Below are 21674 nucleotides of genomic sequence, written 5' to 3' on the forward strand. Positions count from 1 at the left end.
GTCATAGAAACAGGAAATTTGGCACGAGCATTGATTATGTCATAAATAGGAAAAGCTAATGGATCCCAACTCGATTATTTAATTCTAGCGCAAAAGAATTGGCGTCGAAATTTTACGTGCGGAATGTAATTTTTTCACTTTCCGGTGTCATAGAAACGGGAGATTTGGCATGAGCATTGATTATGTCATAAATAGGAAAAGCTAATGGGTCCCAACTCCAATATTCAATTCTAAGCGCAAAAGAATTGGCGTCGAAAGTTTATGTACGGAATCTAATTTTCTCACTTTCCGGTCTCATAGAAACGTGAAACTTGGCAGGAGCATTGATTATGTCATAAAGAGGAAAAGCTAATGGGTCCCAACTCGATTATTTAATTCTAGCGCAAAAGAATTGGCGTCAAAATTTTACGTGCGGAATGTAATTTTTTCACTTTCCGGTGTCATAGAAACGGGAGATTTGGCACGAGCATTGATTATGTCATAAATAGGAAAAGCTAATGGGTCCCAACTCGATTATTCAATTCTAAGCGCAAAAGAATTGGCGTCGAAAGTTTATGTACGGAATCTAATTTTCTCACTTTCCGGTCTCATAGAAACGTGAAACTTGGCAGGAGCATTCATTATGTCATAAAGAGGAAAAGCTAATGGGTCCCAACTCGATTATTTAATTCTAGCGCAAAAGAATTGGCGTCAAAATTTTACGTGCGGAATGTAATTTTTTCACTTTCCGGTGTCATAGAAACGGGAAATTTGGCAGGAGCATTGATTATGTCATAAATAGGAAACGCTAATGGGTCCCAACTCCATTATTCAATTCTATGCGCAAAAGAATTAGCGTCCAAAATTTTACGTACGGAATCTAATTTTCTCACTTTCCGGTGTCATAGAAACGTGAAATTTGGCACGAGCATTGATTATGTCATAAATAGGAAAAGTTCATAGGTCCCAACTCGATTATTCAATTCTAGCGCAAAAGAATTAGCGTCCAAATTTTACGTGCGGAATGTAATTTTTTCACTTTCCGGTGTCATAGAAACGGGAAATTTGGCACGAGCATTGATTATGTCATACATAGGAAAAGTTAATGGGTCTCAACTTGATTATTCAATTCTATGCGCAAAAGAATTAGCGTCCAAATTTTATGTACGTAATCTAATTTTCTCACTTCCTGATGTCAATTTATATAAAGTAAACGTCACATGGTTACCTCCCCGTGGTGTTTCCCGGGTAACGCAGAGAATTATGCAAAATGGTGAACATATGTTTTTCCGGTATCTCTAAAGTAAGCACGACTTCATAAGATTTTCCGTGTGAACACCAGATAAACACCAGTACCAAATTAACTCGGGCGAAGCCGGGTATATCAGCTAGTCATCTATAAGCAACTTACATTACGTTTACTAGCTTACATACCAGGGGCCGCTGATTCCAGGGGTGTGCTTTTTAATACTTACCTGCCTCTCCTTTCCTTCGCTGTCCACCTGGAAAACTGCACTCATCTGTGTATTCAGTGCATGCACACAATGTCGCTGTCTCTGTGTCTACGCATGTGGACTGAATACAGAAAGGATTTGATGCATACAGTGAATGGCAGCTTCTCAGGTGGACAGTAAATGAACGCAGGTAAGTATAAAAAGCACACCTCTGGACTCAGGGAACCCTTTCCTTTGAGCCCATAAATTCATTTTTTGGTGCTCACACGACCTGAAAGGTTTGCTTTAATGTTAAAGGCTTGTCTAGGGTGCCTACTGACACATGGTTTGGAATATGCACTTCCCACCTAAATCAAACACCAGGTCACATACTATTCCCTTCACGTCATCAACAGGGCTTGCTGTTCCACTCATCTTAATAACCAAATTGTGCAGTGTAAATGCATACAGTGAACGAATGATCAGCCATAAATTACAACATGGATCTTGCATGCAGGCCATAAGATCATCATTGGTCTGCCGCCACATCTGCCGTTTACTGTAAATGGAGGCAGACGGGCAGGAACCTTCTCTGATGTGCTTCACTTCCATTCATTGAACAATGATCTGATGGCTGTTGGCTTCTTTAGCTTCAGCGCCCAAAATTCGTCCCGTAGAAGGATCTTTAGTTGCCTGTAAGTATGTGATCTTTTTACCTGTCCTTTGTGATTTTCAATCGTGATTATGCCCTGAATCATGTTACTTCTCACCTGCAATGACTCTTCACACACTGTAAGTAGTCATTTACCTTTCCTATCTCCAAGGAATCTCATAAAATCCAGAATTGACCATATTAAAGAAGAATAAACAGATCTTGATTCTTATTAAAGTACAGTACATAGCAGTCTGCCCACATTATCACTTGACTGGCAGGAGATTGCCCCAGTGGGCCGGTAGGTCATTTGTTCAGTGCAATGTACCATAATTAGTGAGAGAAGAACCTTTGAGTCACTACTATATTATTGACGTAGAAAGGAGAAATAATGTAACCTCTATAGCAGGGTTCTTTAGTCTTTTTCGATTGATGATGTTTGTACCTCATCATTGATCATAGTCAAGGCCGAAGTAGTTAAAATTGCTGCAATTAATGTGACATTTGTTCTCCTGATGCCAGTATAATATTAAAATAAGTACAGAATAATTAAGTTAGGCTACCTTCACATCTGCGGTGGGGATTTCGTTTTCCTGCTCCGTCCAGGGAGCAGGAAGCGGGAATCATCGTGGATGAACGGATACGTCTTATGATGTAGCAGAACAGCGCTGAATGGACCACATTGACTCTAATGGGTTTCTGTTCAGTTGCCAAGCATTTTACCCGAAGGATAAGCGCTGCATGCAGTGCTTTTTCTACCGGTATATTATGCCGGATCTGAGACAGAAGTGGAGGTTTCAGCACAGATGTGAAACTACCCCTGAGCTTTAAGATCAGAGAATGTTGGGACCAGGGAATTACCGAGGCATCAAATGATCACTTCATAAATGCCTCTCCAGCCTTGTGTAATCAGCAAGTGTTGGGTGCCTCCTGGTTTGAGGACTACTGCTTTACAGAATACAAACAAGGTTAAATAGAAACCATAACAATCAGATTAAATGGTACGGGAAGAATATCCCTCAAACGAATCCACTAATTCCAAAAGCATATAAACCATATAATGGTACATGTTCATTAATGTGAAAGGTAAAACTAAATAATAAAATCTGACAAATAAGTCCTTAAACTACTTCATCTGGAACACTGGGAGAGCTCAGGCTAATCTAAAAGGACATAAGGTCCTTTTAAACTGGGCGATCATTGGACCCAAATGTTCCTCCGAGCATTCGTTCACCCAGCAATCATACCGTATAAAAGTACAGAGCCGGATTGGGGCCCAGGGGGGCCCTAAGAGGAGGCTCTACATGACAGAGTTGCTAGGGACCCAGAAGGGGTGATAGAGTTAATAGTAGAGAGTAGGGGGTAAAGGGGGGCGTGGAGGTTAAGGAAGGGAAAGATGGGAATTGGAAAGATTGAATTAGGCGAATGAGTTAGGGGAAAAGTGATAAAAGTTTTAAGCAGGGGCGCCACAGTTGGGGGTTTAAGAAGCCGGGAGTATGCTGGCAGTTCAACGAGGAAAAATGCTAATTCAGATCTACATGTACATTGAAGCACACCTGTTCGGTCTGACTGCACGTTGCATGGTTCATCCTATTGCTTTAGGCAAGGAAAAGGAAAAGGGAGTGGGGATAGTGGAAAAAGATGTAACGCCGATAAATCTTCAAAGGATGGTCCCTTATCTAAATAGATACCCAAATCAGAATAAAGCGCTGTTATTGATTGAGTGTTTTAAGGAGAGTTTTCGCATACCTCTTCCGGTGCACCAAGGTCCTATTTCATTAAAAAATTTAAAATCAACATTACAACATGAAGGGGTGGTGAGGGAAAAATTGCAAAAGGAGGAGAGTTTAGAACGGATAGCAGCTCTGTTTGTTTCCCCTCCATGGAGCGATCTTGTCGTTTTCCCTTTGGGGGTAGTGCCCAAAAAAGAGCCAAAGAAATTTCAGATGATTCCCCTTTTGTTGTACTCAAAAGGTGCGTCAGTGAACAATGGCATACATCCTGATCTTTGTTCAGTGGTTTATATGTCATTCAATGCTGCATTCAAATGGGTGCAGATTTACAGGCCAGGGTCATTGTTGGTAAAAACCGCCAATGAATTGGCTTTTTGTTTACTGCCAGTTCATCCAGACAGTATTCCTTTGTTGGAATGTTATTAGGATGATTCGTTTTTTGTCGATAGGTGTTTGCCGATGGGCTGTTCAATTTGTTGTGCGTATTTCGAGACTTTTAGTTTGTTTCTGGAATGGGTGATTTGTGATATAGTGGGAGTTCGGTCAGTTATCTATTTAGATGATTTTTTATGTCTTGGCCCGGCTGATTTGTCCACTTGCGGCTCTTTGTTAGCGACTGTGCGATGGGTTGCCAGACATTTTGGTGTGCCATTGGCCCCAGAAAAAAACAGAAGGGCCGGCTACATGCCTGAGCTTTTTAGGTATCACGATTGATATGGAAAGAAATGAATGCTGGTTGCCACAGGTTAAATTAAAATTGCTAAAATGGGACCTTGAAAGGGCGCGAGTTGTCAAAAAAAATTTTCCTTCAGAGTTTGCAATCTTTGTTAGGAAAATTGAACTTTGCGTGCAGAATTATGCTCATGGTACAGTTTTTTGTTGTAAATTGGCTCAGACGACAGCTGAGGTAAAATCGACTCATCATTTTATCAGGTTCACAAGAGAATTGAAGGCTGATTTGAACTATGGCTCACATTTCTTGGAAAATACAATGGGAGGTCCACGTTTATGTCTGAGAGGGTGGGCAGTGTTGAGTGCAAGCTTTTTATGGATGCTGCTAGTAGCACAGGTTTCAGGGTTTTTTCAAAGGGCAGTGATGTGCGGCTGCCTGGCCCACTGAGAGGGTGGAGGCCGGGTTGGTGAAAAATTTGGTGTTGTTGGAGCTGTTTCCGATTGTGGTGGCGGTCACGATCTGTGGAGAGTGGTTTAGGAACAAGAAGGTAAAGTTTTACTGTGTCAACCTGGGCGTGGTGCAAGCCATTAATTTGGTTACTGCTCATTCTCCTCCAGTGGTAGATTTATTATGCCACTTGGTGGTGTTGTATTTGTTGTTAAATGCATGGGTGGTGGCAATACATAGCTGACTTACTTTCTCGGTTTCAGTGGGTTTGTTTTTGATTGCTGGTACCAAAGGCGGGATTGGAGGGGAGACAATGCCTACAGCAACTTTGGAGTCTGGTCGACGTGTGGCGGGTCATCTGATCCAAGGGTCACTGGCGGCGGGCATGTGGATGGCCTATGAAACGGTATGGCGTGAGTGGAAGCAAGTATAGAGGATGTAAGTTCGGATGAGGATAGGACTGGGGCGTTATTGTGGTTATTGGGAGAGGTTTCTAGTGGAGGTTGGTCTGTGGCAAAGGTTGACCGTGTATTGACGGCATTGGCTTTTGGTTTCAAATTGCAGGGGATGCGGGATGTGACAAAAACCTTTATGGTCAGGCAGGCCCTGAAGGGTTTTAGAAAAGTGGAAGGAAAAACAGAGACCAATTTTGTTTGTGATGTTGGGGCAGCTAGGTAGGGCTTTGTAGAAGGTTTGTCATAATGGTTTGGAAGTGGTTTTATTTCATTTGGGTTTCTCGTTGGCCTTTTTTCAGGGCTTTCTGGATTAGTGTGTGGGTTTCCCTTAGTACAAAAGTAGGGGGGATTATTGGTATCGGACGTGATATTGGCTGAGGATCGTTTGGAGATTTGGTTAAAACTGTCAAAACGGACCAGTTTGGAAGGGGAAAGAGAATCATTTTAAGAAAGATGCCTGGGGCAGAGATGTATCCGGTGTGTTTTGGAATTTTTTTTTCAGGGTTGGCATTTTTTTCAGGTCCATTATTGCATCATGAGGATGGATCTTTTTTATGAAGATTTAAATTTGGGGCGGTGCTTAAAAAAAGTTCTGGGAGTTTTGGGTTTGGAAAATTCAGGGTATTCGTCCCATTCCTTTAGGATCGGGGTGGCAACATTGGACACGGAGTTGAGTCCAGCAGTGGTTAAAAAAAATCGGTTGGTGGCAATCTAGTTGTTTTCAGTTACATGTGAGGCTGGACAGTTGGTTCAGGGGTCTTGATTGAGATAATTTAGTGGGGGTAGTGGTATAGAAGAATGCTTGGGTTATGCGATGGGAGGGGGATCGTTTTTGTTTCATGGTCTTGTCTTTAACAGGTCATGGTCCAGCATTAGTGTGGATTCTCGAACACTCGTTTGCCTTCTGGGCTGCCGAATGAGCAAAGATTCGACAGGAAGGGTGCCAACTTGGCATTTTAAGGAGGGATGCGATTATCCGGTGGTTGGAATTCAGAGGTAACCCACTTTGCAGAGCTGGACAGGGCTCAAGACATTTTGGTACTCTATGTTGGGGGCAACAATTTGGGTGGTTGCCTAAAAAGGGAGTTGCGTAGGGACATCCAATACGACTTTCTGAGGTTGCGCAGGCTATTTTCAAGTATAGTGGTTATGTGGTTGGAGATGCTTCCTAGAATGTCGTGGAGGATGGCCAGGTCTGTGGAGAAAATTAATAAGGCTAGGATAAAAATAAATAAGCATATATTGGCATTTGTCGCATGTAATGAGCGAGTTTGGCATGTTAACTTCATGGCGGTTTTTCATTAAGGGACTGGGTGCATTTAAACAAGATGGGGAATAATATGTGGACCCTAGCAATACAGGAGGGGATTGAGAGGGCGCTGCTTTTCTGGGGGGCTGTGCAGACTTAGGGGGTAAGTCGTGGCAGCATGTGGTGGGTTGTGAGGGTCCTTGGAGCCGGGTTTTTTATATTGGATGGAGGGATTTTGGTGGCTACGCCCTCACCTTTAAGACTTCAACCCGTTTATTCATCGTGGTTGGGTCTGGTGCATAAGGTAAGGCCAGGGTAAGATAAGGGTCTGGTGGTAAGGCCAGGGAAGGGATCCCGATGACCTGGATCGTTTTGTGATATTCTAGCCCCTCAGTGGGGGAAAGCTAGTGGTGTCTCCGAGCCGGGTATACAGTTGGGGGCAATATTCGGTTTTATGTGTAAAATACCAGACCTTTTTGTTGTGGCTCCTAGGACCTCTTCTCCGTATTCTAAAAAGAGGTAATATGTATTGTTATTTTGTTACTAAAATGGCTGCTGTGGCCAAAATATCCAACGAATATACTATGGTCTCAGTGTATCATGGGGGGGGGGGAGGTAAAGTAGCTAGGCAGTCAGGTCACAGTTGAGGTGACTCTAGCATACCTGGGTCAAGGACCAACGATCAGCCAACAAAAGAGCATATGTTTTGGCTGATTGCTTAGTTTCAGTGAGCATAAAAAGCTTACTGATCATTGGTATATTTCCCTGTGTTAATAGGGTGATGTACAGCTGGTCTATGGTAACAACCATCCATCCCCATAAGCCGATCCTTGGCTCGTGAAAGACTGAACGATTCTGAAGGATTTCTCGTTTGAACACCACAACTATGTATCTGCCCATATAAACAGGCCACTCGAGCGAACTCTCATACCATTTGCCCGTTCAAACATTAAGGGTGGCTTCACACGAACGTGTTTTTGTGCGTACATAGGTGCATAAATAAGTGCGCACCCATGTACATGCAAAACACGCATGAATGCTGCTGGTGGCTCCATTGAAAACAATGGTCTGCTGGCACCCCTGCATTATTTTTCAGGGAAGAGCTTTACATATAAGCACTTCCCTGAAAAACAAAAAATTTACTGTAAAAAAATAAAAAATAATCTTACCTGTCTGCCGCTGCTGTGTCCCTTGTGGGGATGAAGAACACATCTGCCGCATGCACATTAAATATAAGCCCTTCCCTAAAAATCCAGTAAAAGTGCTTTAAAAAACAAAAAAAATAGATTCTCACCTTCCTTCAGCTGCCGGGGCTCAGCCGCATCTTTTCCTGCTGTCCCCTGCTCTGTGGTGCTGATCTATCAGCAGGTGGGGATTTAAAATCCCCACCTGCTGAAAGAGCTGAATGTGATTGGCTGAGGTGCTCAGCCAATCACAGGCAGCTCGTACCAAATGAATGACAGGCACGCACAATGAATGAATGACGGGCACGCACAAAATACACGCTCTCCTGAAGCCACCCTAAATTGGCTCATCTAAAAGGGCCCTAAGCACTGATTTGTTGGCTGATCATATGTTTTGTGTGGCTGCAAACATCCTCATTGTCAGCACGTCTCCCCTTGCAAACAGATGATTTGTTACCAATGATAGTGAAAATGAATTGAGGACAAACAATCCTATTAACGATCATTTGTCCCCCATACAGTTTGCATGGAGTTATATGAAGGGCCTTTAAATGAGCGATTATCGACTTGTTTTATTGTTGATTGATATGTCATTATTTGCCCATATTAACAGCCTTGAGGATCGGAGTAGGTTGATGACCATATAGATATCTGTAGACAATATTTTTAGTGCTTTATACTAAAACAGACATAATCAAGGAAAAGGGAGGATTTTAGGATGTTCCATTTACTTATTTTTTGCATTCATTCAAGTTTAGTGCAAATGAAGCTGAGCGGCCAGAGTGATATCTGATGACCGGACTCTAAACTGCCAGTGTAAGAGCATATTCACACGGCATAATTGGATCTGCCATATAATCCAAGGCTGTAATCTGAGGCTGAGCTTCGGATTTCTGCCACGGATTTACTTTCACAGATGCAGCTGATCTGCGCACTAGTTAACCTCATTCAGTGAAGGTAATTGGTCTCACTTCTTTTCTCTCTATGACACGGATTACAAGTCTGGACGCCAGTTAATCTGTGCCGTGTACGCTATTCCCATTCAAGTGAGTGGGATGTGGATTGGACATGGGATCTGTATGGAATTGCGTCAGATTCCATGCGAAATCTGCGTGAATATCACTATGTAAACACTGCCTAAGGTGAAAACACAGCGTAGTTGCGCATAGACTTTTTTTTCTCTGGCCATTCAATTACGCATACGGTCATCTGACAAAGCCCTAAATAAAAGGAGGTTGAATAAGACCTTAAACAGACGAACGTATGCACAAATACGCTCGCCGCTATGAAGCGTATTCCTGCATGAACAAGTTAAAAGTCAATGTCGATTGGGGCTGTTCAAACCGCGAAATATTGATGTGCGGGAAAAAAAAGCCAGAAAGAAAGGGCAGAACCAATGTTTTCTCATGTGCGCAAGAAACACGCTAGTGTGAACAAATCCATTGAAATCAGTGGCTGCTCTTCATCACATTTTGCGGGCATGATTTTTATACATGCAAAAAGCTCCGCAAGCACATTCGTCTGTTTAAGGGCTCTTTCCCACGAGTGGATATATGGCGATGGCGTTTTTACGTCTGCTCCTTATAAGCACCTGAATGGGGGTTTTCCGCGATCATGGCCAGCATTTTCTTGCCCATTTACACGACCGCGAGCGTTGTTTTTAGTGTAAAAATACGCCGCCCCCGGAAAACCCTCGCTCTGCCAAAATCCTTGGGATGCCTTCCAGTGTCTATATAGAGGCACCTGCAAGCTTTTCGCTGCGTTGAACGCTGCATAAATGCCTCCGCCTCCCTTTTCTTTCTCTGCTCCCATAGGAGTCTATAGGACCAGCCAGCGTACATTGGCCAAAACATAGTTCCAGAACCATGTTTCGGCTAAGCATATATGTGCCAACCACATATATGTTCTTTTTTCACGCTGCCGGCGTATTTACACACCGTATATTCGCCCGTGTGAACGAATGCATTGCAAACCAATGCTTCACATGGGTAGCGTATATACGCCCGGGCGTGGAAACACGCTGTATATGCGCTTGTGGGAATAAAGCCTAAGCCCTATATGTGTGGTTTTTCCTGTAGCCGTTGTGGCCTTTCACAGGGGATACAATAGGCTGCACAATGCATCGGCAGCCACAGTAAATTCTGCACCGAAATCCGAAATTTAAGATGGCTAAAAACATGCCTGCAATTCCGTCTCAAAATCCGCAGTTATGGCGGCTTCACACGTTGCGCATGTTTTTACGAGCACATTGCCAGAGACCAGAGCACATTGTTTTCAATGGGTTCATGCACACTGTAGCTTGTACAACCAAAAAAGCGACATGCTCTATTTTTGTGCGCATTTATGCAATTATGGCACCATAGGAGTTTTTGAAATGCGCAATTTCGTGAGGAAATCAATAACATTGGGGACTAATTAGACTGCATGGCCTTTTCATCACAGCGTGGGTGTTTCTTGCGCCGATGTGAGCGGCCCACGGGAGGGCAGGAAGTACAGTTAAATGCGCACATTAGCATAACCTTCACAGTGCAAAAAGTCGTGCTATCATGACCATTTTTTTGCGTATGCCCATGTGAAGATAAACTTAGACCCACAGATTTTGGTGCAGAATTCCGCAGCTGCGAATTTGGCTGCGTCCTGCGGCGTAATTCCATCCCGTATGAAAGGTCACTAATAGTGCAGAACAGAAATGGTTGATGTATGGTGTACATACAAATATCTCTGTACCGGAGGGGCCATAAATACAGCAATTTGACCATTTCTAATTGTTAAATGACCTAACTTTCCTAATAGCATCAAAGTAATACACTAATTGCATTGTTCTTGTTCTTAATGCGTCCCCTCATGTCAGCTGATTCTTCCCATCAGAGATTAAAGCGTACCATTCGCTGTTTGTGCTCATTTATATTCAAGGAAGCACTTTGCCAATATTCATCTGCAGCAACAGTTCTGACTTTGTCTGATCCGATCCGTGTTGCGTTACGTTAACCTTCGCTATTGTGAAAAATACGTTTACAAATGTGGCAAACAAATTCCATAAAGACACAATATGGCTCGTATAAAACAAAGGTATGCAATATCTCTCATATCAAAGGACTATGGCGAGTGGGAGATAGAAACTGATACGAGAGCTTACAATGTAGCATGCTCCAGCCACCCTGGCCAAGACCTAGGACATCATTGTAGGCAGAAAATGGTTTAATAAGGCACATTCTCCTCTATCGGCCATGTTTTTAGAGCGTCGCCCCCTCCCTGCTGCTTGAGGTATTTATAATGGGATGAAATGACTCTTTGTGATGTCATCACGTTGGGCCCTACGGGCAGATTCTGCTTCGGAACACTTGGGAGTGGTTCTCTACAGTCTGCCAAAATCCCAAAGCATTCATAAACTGAATGGAACACTGATCTGCAGTTATAGTTTTCATTCACAGCATTTTTAATTTTTAGTTAGGTTTTTTTTTTTTCTTGAAATATTTACAAAGAATTTCCACTCAAATTGCAAAAGTAACAATGTATTAGTAAATTCAAAGTTAGAACCGAACCCAAAGTCTGACCCTGGGGTTACCTTTCTACTTGCATAGATAATGGCATTATTCTGTTTCATTGTAGTTGCCAGTTTTGACAAACCGACAACAGGAACTGATGCAATATAAGTTGTCAAGTAACATTTTTAAACTTAGTTTCATAAGTCGCAATCAACTGGCCTTATTAAGCTGGCCATACACATAAGGGCTTTTTTAGACGACCGTCTTTGTACATGTTTTTGCACATGTGAAATATTTGCTCACAAAATGCAGAGAATAGAACCCATTGAATAAACGTTTTTTGCATGCGCAATGTAGTAGGACTTGCTCTATTTCCCTGTGTATTTGTGCACCAATGGCTCCATAGAAGTCTGTGGGAGGTGCACAAATACGCAGTCAATGCTCACGTAAATACGCAATATGCAGCGCAAAACTGCGGGGAAAAGTACACCTCTGGACCTTCTTAGGCTAAATAGCCTTTTAAATCAGGGTACGTCACAGAAGGAGAAATATAAAAACAATCACAGAACATGGACATATACTTACTGACTAAGGAGGGCAGATAGCTGCATCCTCTCATCATGCAGGTAGCAGACTACCAAATAAGGGAGCTAATTACACCTGTGAGGGACACCGATGAGACAGCCACTCACACAGCCTCCTAATGTAGAGGGGGTGGTTCCTTGGTGTATACTCCCACACAGATAGATACAAAGTGGTCTGCTACCTGCATGTTAAGAGGATGCAGCTATCTCCCCTTCTTAGTCAGTAAGTATATGGCCATTTTCTGTGAATGTTTAAATCAGGGTGGGGGTGTTTTGCGTGCGCATGCGAACCTGCCATGTGTGCGCCAAAAATACACTACTATGTGCTGATGCAGGTACAAAAATGACTCGTTCATGCGTAAATACATAACACTGAGGCGAGAGTGTTTGCGCATATATATTTGTCAGTGGATCCCACCAATTTCAACAGCATCCATCAAGAAATTACTGTGTATGGGTTCATCTAATGCTTGGTTTCATGAATGGGTCAGTGCTGTCTCTGATTGGCTGAGCGCAGGGACCAGTCAGAGGCAGCTCTCAGCTATCATTCAATAGCTGAGAGCTGCCTCCAATTGGTCACAGTGCTCAGCCAATTTTAAATCCCCGCCAGCTGAATACTACTCAGAGCACTGCAGGAGAAGAGCCGGCTGGACGTGGCTGAGGCCTGGCAGCTGCAGAGAGGTGAGTATAGATTTTTTTTTTACACATTTTTGTATTGATTTTCAGGGAAGGGATTTTATTTGAAGCCCTTCCTTGAAAATCACTGCAGCGCTTGCTGGCAGCCCATAGTTTTCAATGGAGCCGGCTGCATTGCCAGCTCCATTGAATTCAATGGGAGAACATCGCACTCCTCTGCCACAGCTGTGACAACTGTGGCAGAGGATTTCTACACAGTGAGTCCCATTGTCACTGGAAACAATGCTGTCACAGTGACAATGAAGAAATCCTCTGCCACAGCTGCCACAGCTGCAGCAGGGAAAAACGGGAAACGCCCATGTGACCAAGTCCTTTTGAGTGGATAACCGCTGCTAGCAGCGTTTTTTCCACCGTGACGCCCGCTTAGTTTACGCAAATTTTTGAACGCATCAGTTATGCGTTAAAAAATTCATGTGTCAAAACGCCCTGAAGGAGCCCTTAGTGCAGTGTTTCCCAACCTTTTCAGCCTTTGGGCACCCCAGGGCAAAGAATTTTACCGTGTGGCACCCCTGCTAAAAGGGGGCGTGGCTATGGTGTGGTCAGGGGCATGGCTAGGGTGTGGCTTATTACAACATATTATTTAACCTCTGGACACCCAGTGGCCTCTAGTGATCGTAGCCTCGCTGGCTGCTGCATCAGTTGACGAGTGGCGCTGTGCTCACTACAGGCCACCGAGTACCAGGTTTAGGAGGTGCCTAGAGCGAAAGACTTTGGAAATGTGAGGGAAAGCAGTACCTTCTGAAATCAGCAGCTGATTTCAAGTCAAACTCCACAATGATGGTGCGTACTTTGATTATGTGTCTTTTGGGGAAAAGCTGCGGATATTGTCATGGAATTTTCCGAAACAGAAATTCCACAGCATTTTCACTACGTGTAAACATACCCTACTAAGCAATTATCATTGTCGCATTGCAAGCACCATAACGGTACGAGGGCTTGTTTTTTTTGGGACAAGTTGTATTCCTTAAGGCAGCACTCTGGGGTCCATATAATGTGTAGAGCTTTTATTAATTTCTCTTCCTTCGGGGGGCCTCATTCACACGCCCCTGTGTGTTAAAAGCTGCAGGCGTCCCCGCAGAGTTTTACTAGTCCATGTGGAGTCAGCTACCGCTGTGAGTACACTGCGCATGACCGCATAACGCATGCACACTGTCATGCGCAGTGTGACTTTATCCTGTTTTTTTAATGTTCCACTCTGTTTCATAGCCGGGCTGTGTTGCATATGCAGCCCATAGAAAAAGAATAGCGCTGTTCATGTGCGATACGCGTTGGAAGAGAGCAGGCTGCGATCTTTTTCTCACACATATGCTGTGTTTAAGGGTAAGTGTAACAGTTAGCCTTACTTACCCCTCACCCTAACCCTTGTTGCCTGCCACAAATTGCCACACGGTGCTTTTACCCTGCCGGACTGCTCCTCCGCTGACAGCCTCCCTCCCCCCCCCCCCTGCATTGGCACTCTCAGCGCCCGCTGCCGAAGCAGACGAGAGCTCTGGGAGTCGCATCCCCTCTGCTGTCCCCAGCTCCCGTTAATCCTACACTGGCACTCTCGGCTCCCAATGCCGCTCCCCTTGCGGCCAAAGCAGGTGGGAGTGCTGTGAGTGGCGTCCCCACTGCTGTCTCTGCCTCCCACTCACCCTGCACTGGCACTCTTAGCTCCTGCCCCCCTGCACCTCACACACTCACCCCGGAGCAGCCCTCAGCGGCTGCGGCAGCAGGGTCGTGGCCAAGAAGGAGGACACAGTACGGCATGGCACCCTGGCAGATAAAGCAGCTTGCCAGGCCGAGAACCATTCATCCAATCAGGAGCTAGGGGTGTGGTAGGCCCCACCCTCCATGTAACGGCTGTCACACCCCTAGCTTCCAGTGGCATCAAGCTACAACAGTACCAATGGGATTTCCAGCTAGAGAGTCAGGGCACCCCGGTTGGGAATGACTGCCTTAGTGGATACAATTGCACTGCCTTTATTAAAGCAACAGGTTATCGTTCAAAATCTCAGGCACTTAAACACTTAGGAATAAAGCCCCATTTACACACAAAGATGATTGCTCAATATTCCTCAAAAAAAGACAGTTTTGAGTGATCATTTTGCATTAGTAGCTAACTAGCTTCATTTGCATGTATTTAAAGAACAGTGGGTGGTCTGTTCTCTAAATATATCTGCTTTGTTCTGTCTCGGGCTGCTGGCTGCATACAATGCTATCAGCGCTGCCTGTGGAGAACACAGCATGCGGTCCCTGTTATCTGGACAAAAGGATTTTATGCTGACTTAAAGTCAGGGATGAACGAAGAGTGCACAGTAAGTGCACGATGGGCACACATTTACACACAACGGCTATCGCTCAAAATCATTTAGACGAATTTTGAGCGATAATTGCGTGTAAATGGGGCTTTAGGGCGACCTCACACGGGCGTAATTGCATATACACTTGCTATTGTGAGACATATTTGTGCTATGCAGGATGCACAATAGCGGGCCATTGCGCTCATGCTGGCACATTTTACTGTACTTTATTGCGCTGCAGGGACCTCTAGTCCCGAATTAGCCACATTAGAGCAGGTGCAGCAACCTATTTAGTAAGCAGGTCAGCTGACTCAGTAGATGAGTTAGCTGACTTGGTAGGTGGGTCAGTTGACTTTTTAGGCCCAGATGTTCTTGTTCAAGCCCGCAAAACCGCCTAGTTCACTATGCGATTTCGGGGAGACGGAGGTCTTTTGTGTGCAATTGCGCACCAAAATAGTGCACTTGAAATGCATGTGGAAAAAAAACACGTGAAGAAACCTATTTAATTCAATGGGTTCTATTCGCAGTACATTCGGCGCACATATTTTCCGATAGCAAATGCGGCCGTGTGAAGCCGCCCTAATGGAGGAATAATTTTTACAGATTTCACCAATAGTATTTTTAAGTGCAGTTTTCTTCATTTAAGATAAACAGCAACACTTATCGTTCTCTTCTTTCATTTATTATACACCCAATGCAGCTTAAAGTGGCTTCAGAGATACAATGGGGAATGTGCCTTGTGCTTGATTGCCTTGAACAGGTAAGCACTGCAATTCTGCATTATATTTCTGCCTGTTATGGTTTATAGCTGCTTTTCCTAGTATGAAAACGTGAGCTGATGGCGAGGTTTCCTCTTATTTATTCTGCAGCAGCAACAGCAGACAGATCTCCCCAGTGAGACGTGTGACTCATCGGAGCGCCAGTCTATTGTAAACAGTGTCTAGGACGGGCAGAACTAGAATTTAATTGCGCTGAATCTGCCAGTCTCAAAACACGACTTTATATGGAAACTCGTTATTTTGCTATTTTTATAAATCTTTTATAATTGATGATATCCTTCTTGAACCAATATGAGGATCAGATTATGAAGCAAGGCTGACAGTTTATCGCTAGCTTTTTAGTGAAACATATTTGCTCTTTGAAGCATGTTGATTTTGATCCTTGGAGTTTAATGGTGAAGGTTTTACAAAGTAGGTCATCAGGTCTTTCCCAAACCCATAGCACTTTGCCACATGACCGCCACTCTTGGTATGTCATATTTTGCCACCCGCCTCTCTCCTTTTCTTTTCAATCTCTGTGCAGAAGTGATCATGAGACGGCTGGACGTAAATGATCACCGTATTTGGTTGAAAATAGGTGGAAGAACCGTCAGTAATCTAAGATATGCAGACGATAGCAAACACAGCGAAGCATCTGAAGACGCTGATCCTGCAGCTAAAAGTAGAAAGTGAGAAGATGGGACTTCAACTGAACATCAAGAAGACAAAGATCATGGCCGCTGCCAACAAGGAAGTCCACATAAAGGTCAACAACGAGAGAATCGAAAGTGGTTAATAGTGTCGTATTCCGTGGGTTGATCATATACTTCTTTGTATCCCTCATCAATCATAGTCGCCGCTCAACAGGTGACATAAAGCGTCAATTAGCACTGGGGCACATGGCCATGGTGAGCATCGACCCAATATGGAAGTGCAAGGATGTCTCAGTCACCATCAAACAAAGTTTTATCACAGCCATCGCCTTCCTAATTGCAACATATGGCTATAAGACGGGAGCACTGAGAATAGCAGACAGAAGAAAAATTGACTTTTTCGAGCTGTGGTGTTGGAGAAAACTTCTATGAATCCCCTGGACAGCTAGGGTCACCAACACAGCTGTCCTGGACCCAGAGGTGTCCCTGGAAGGCAAGATCACTAGACAGAGACTAACTTTGGATATGTGTTGAGGGCGAATTTGCTGGAAAAAGATGCTACTTGGAATGGTCAGTGGTAAAAGGAAATGGAAGATAAAACACATGTTCGCTAGACAACATCAAAAAGAACACAAGAATGGACATCAGGCAATTGAAAGCAGCCATAGAGAATAGAGAAGCATGAAGAGGACTGGCCTACAGAGAATCCAAGTGTCGGACACGATGGAACAGATAGAATTGGAATTACTTGTTTCCCCTATTAGCCTAATATTGCATAAAGGTTCTTTATTGCATGTTATTCTCCAAGGCTTATTTTCAGACTTTTGCATTTTGTACAGCATCTATACAACCTTAGCGACTGAAGGTCGTATTACCAGCATACTGCTGGACATCAAAGACACTAAAGGTCAGTTACAAATGATTCTATTTTGATTCTTATTTCAGGTCACCCGAACCCATCTAATGGCAAATACCATACATTTACATGAAGGCCCACCTTTCAATCACTTCTTTCCTAATAGTGATGTTTAGGTCTTCTTTATTTTGAGCTATGAACGTTACGTTATAGAGATTCCGAATGTTGTTTCTTCCACTAATCTTGCATCCTGAGTCCTCTTCTTCCCTACCTGCATGTTCAGATTTTCTTAATACGGTCATAGCACACAGTATAATTCACTTTCGTTTGGAACAATTCTGTGTTTCTGTGTTTCCTCTCTTGCTTCAGGCTTGGTGATCGATGTAGATGTCCCTCATGAGAGCAATGTTCATACTGAACACTTTTCCTGAGAACATTCCATAATTTGGATCACATGGCTTTACTGTAGTAATTGCTGAGATTAGTGGTAAGGGATGGTAGGCGACTGCCTGGGTGCCACTGGAGAGTTCGAGGGGCAGAACTTTATTGACATTTTTTTTTTGTGGTATTGTACACCGTAGCTTTGTAAACAATGAGCACTTCCAATTTTTACTTCTTAACCTCCTGGAGTTAGAGTTGTAGAGTCAAAGTTGAGTGGAGTCTGAGTTGGTAGAAATTCCAGCTTTAAAATAAAAATGTGAACTATTATGTACAGTATTAATATATAATAGTCCAGACAGGGGCATAACCATAGGGGATGCAGAGGATGCAGTTGCACCCGGGTCCAGGAGTCTTAGGGGGCCCATGAGGCATCTCTTCTCCACATAGGGAGCCCAATACTATGAATAAAGCATTATAGTTGGGGGCCCTGTTACAGGTTTTGCATTGGGGCCCAGATGATTCACGTTCTGCCTCTGAGTCCAGATGTTACCATTTTAATACAGTGAATTTGTTTCTACTAATTATTGATTCATGAACCATGTATGCAGACGTTGAAGCTTTAGATGTAGTGTGGAAAACTAGGGGAGTCAGAGTCGGAGGTTTGCCTAATTGACTTCATGATTTGTCTGTTTTCTGTTTCTTTTTGGATTATATTCCCTTCTTGTTTCCCGCCATCACATATCTGGCAGGATTTCTTGTTAGCAGACTTTAGCTTGATCAGGATAGTTGTTTTACTCTATTCCTCTCGCATCATTTGCAGGGGCATACCTGTACAGTATGTGGGGTACTGAATAATCGTAGATGTATCTTATGTTCTGTTGCATTGTAGTCTACCAATCATTACACAGAAAACATTGCATACAATCTCATTAAGAAAGACAGAAACTGCAGCTGCATCCCCCTCCTCCATGTCCTTTATTTATTGCTTTAGGGTCCATTCACACAGGCGTACTTCCCGTCCGTGTGCTGTTAATGTATTTCACGGACAACACACTGAATCATTAGAGCAATTATAGCAAATTTAATCTACTTTAGAATAGGTATGTACAACTTTTTCTGTCAGATGCATACTTTAGGAGATAATGAGCAAAAAGTGGAAAAATTGCGAAAATTTCACCGTTTTTCGGGGATTACGTAGCGCGCACAGGTGTTTCAAAGCTGAAAACTTGGTTTCTTACTATTGGCTTAGGTCCTAACAACATATAAAAAAATTAGAACTACATGACTTTTTGCAAAGTTGAGCCCTTTTTTGTGTCTAATTTGACTGGACTAATCACAGCATGTCCTATTCTGTTCAATGTCTTCTGCCGGCGGGGATCAGACAGAACACGGATATGTGTCTGTGTGCAGTCCAATGTGAGTTGTTCTGAGAATCTTTGGCACATGTGACTGGGCCCTAAGTTTAAGTGGATTATTTGAGAAATGCTCAGAAACACTTGCATAAGTGCAGCGCATTTGTACCGTGAACGACACGCTTCTGTATGTGTTTTCAGTATGTTACTGTATTTTTTACGCTTGCTGGACGATTTTACATAGGCGCCCCGATTCAAATGACTATGTAGCCTAATTAGTTCCAAAGATGGTTTTTCCCCCCCACAAAATTGCACAATTGCAGGAGCCTTTAGTGCACAAAAATATTTCTTGCTGTGTTTTTATTGCGCGTGTAAAATGTGTGCGCAAAAATGAGAATGATCCCATTGGAGTTAATGGGTTCTAGTCTCTGTGCCAACACGCTCTTGTGAGTCCGCCCCAAGCCTTTCGCTGCCATGGGTTTTCAGACATGCACTTCTGGAGGCCAGGACAATTTTCACACTTTAGACATAGGCCTAAATTACAAATTAAAAAAATTATACTGAGCCCCGTACCCGTGTACAGAATTATCTCAAAGTTTACTGGCATACTTTTAAAATGCTAATCAGCACTTTGCCAAACAATTGCATGAAAAGTGTCTGCGTGTGTAAAATGATTTTTTTAATTAAAAAAATTGCCTAAAAATGAAAATCAGGGGCTAAAGTACGAGCCAACCAGAAGATTAGGCACAATATCTCCTGAAAGTAGAAGTTCAACACGTGCAGAGTTCATATATACAATCTAGGGCTTCTTCCTATGGGCGTAAATTTGTCCCATTATGCGGCCATGATAATCACGGCCACATAACGGGACAAAGCGAAACCACTGATCTCAAAAGTTTCATTTTCACTAGTGGGATTTTCGCCCTTTAATTGTACGGGCGACAAAAGATAGGACTTGCTGTATCTTCCCTGCACATAGTTAATACTAGGATGTGACATGCTCTATTTTTCTGCACAGTTGTGCATGTAAGGTCCCCATCTGCCCGAAATCGCACATTGAATTGCACTAGGTCAGCTGACCCGGCTACCAATGCGAATATTTGCAAATGCACACGCTTCAGCACAACATATTTGCGCTATAATCTAGGTTGATTTGTGCACATCTGAGCATTGTACTGTACATTGTGTTCGCAGAGCCTGTTCATATGCGCGTGCTAAACACCCCTGCCCTGATTTAAAAGGCTATTTAGCCTAATGAGAGCCGGATGAGATATTTTCCCTGCGGTTAAGCGCTGTTTTTCATGCATCCCCTTGTGTATCAAGTGCAGAATTGCACACCCTTCATAGACTTCAATGGGGCCTTTTGGTGGGCACACAAAGTACAGCATGTTCTATTTTTTAGAACACTCAAAATAAAGAAACGTGAATGAACCGCTAGGAATCAATGGATTCTATACTCTGCATATTGGGCACACAAAATTGCCACAGCTGCCTGTATGTGAAACCACTGTGATTGTCACATTATATCCCACACTCACAAAAGACCGGTGACAGTGTTTTGCGCAATGACATGCGAAATGTGTTTAGAAAAAAGAAATGTGTTTTTGACTGAGAGCTATGTGCGTATTCTTGTGTCTAGAAATGTTAGTTTTTGCCGGAATCAAACTTTAAACTGAGCATATCCATTAAATTGATGTAGGCAGATATTGTCACCAGTTGCTTCTTTTTTCTTCTCTTTGTAATAAAATGAAGCGATTTGCTGTCAGCTCTTCTATTGACAGCTTCACGTTTTAACAATGCATTTAGAAGAAAAGCTTTTTCTCTTCTTTTACTTAGAAAAGGTACAAAAAACCTCCAGTAAAACAACGCACATAGAATGCAGATGTGCTTACTGGTGTTGGACGATTAGATTATTTAAATATTCAGGTCAGGAGCGCTCGACCCAAAATAATTGTAAGGGTGGCTTCACACTGGCGTTGGAATCGTACGTTTTCTCTGCGTTGCGATTCTGCGAGAGATTCCAAGATTATGAATCCTATGGTTCCCTATAGCTAACGTCACATCTGCGATCTTGTGACGCTTGCGATCCTGCGATCTCTACAAATCGTGGCAGGTCCATTCTTTTTGAGATCTCATCCATTATTTCCAATGGGGTCGAGGGCAGCAGCACCAGCCTCATTGAAAACAATGGGACACGATCGTGATCCTCTGCAACTGCTGTGACGGCAGTGACAGGCGACTCTCCGTGATGAGGACTTTTTGGGGGGGAGGATTGAAATATAAACCCCACCCCAGAAATAATCCATAACTGTAAAAAAAAAAAAAAAAGAAAATAAGAATACATCACCTTAGCAGTGCTGTCATCTCCAGTGAGTCTTCTTGCAGGTCCCTGCACTCTTCTTCTGCTTCTCTTCTGCCCTGCCGGGGATTGAAAATCCCCGCATCCTGAAAGTGCTGCCTCTGATTGGCTGAGCGCTGTGACAAATCAGAGGCAGCACTCAGCATTGAATGAGATTCCTTCAGCCTTGCTGGGATGGGAGGCTGTTTCCCTGCAGAAATGCCTCACATCCAGGGCTTTAGAAGGATTGCAACAGCGATATCGGGGCGTCAATCACATCCTGATATTGCTCTTGCCAGTGTGCAGGAGCCCTTAATGAGAGTAAATAAAAAGTGTGTGTGAACCTAGAACCCTATTACTGCTAACAACTTAGCCACCACACTTCTTTCCTCTGCGTTCTCCAGAGGAGTAGAAAATGGAGAAGAACAAGAATAATAAACACAAAGAGAACATGCAAACTCCATGGATATTTTGTTCATTATCA

This window comes from Eleutherodactylus coqui, chromosome 4 (assembly GCF_035609145.1).
Source record: "Eleutherodactylus coqui strain aEleCoq1 chromosome 4, aEleCoq1.hap1, whole genome shotgun sequence".
Taxonomy (NCBI): Eukaryota; Metazoa; Chordata; class Amphibia; order Anura; family Eleutherodactylidae; genus Eleutherodactylus; species Eleutherodactylus coqui.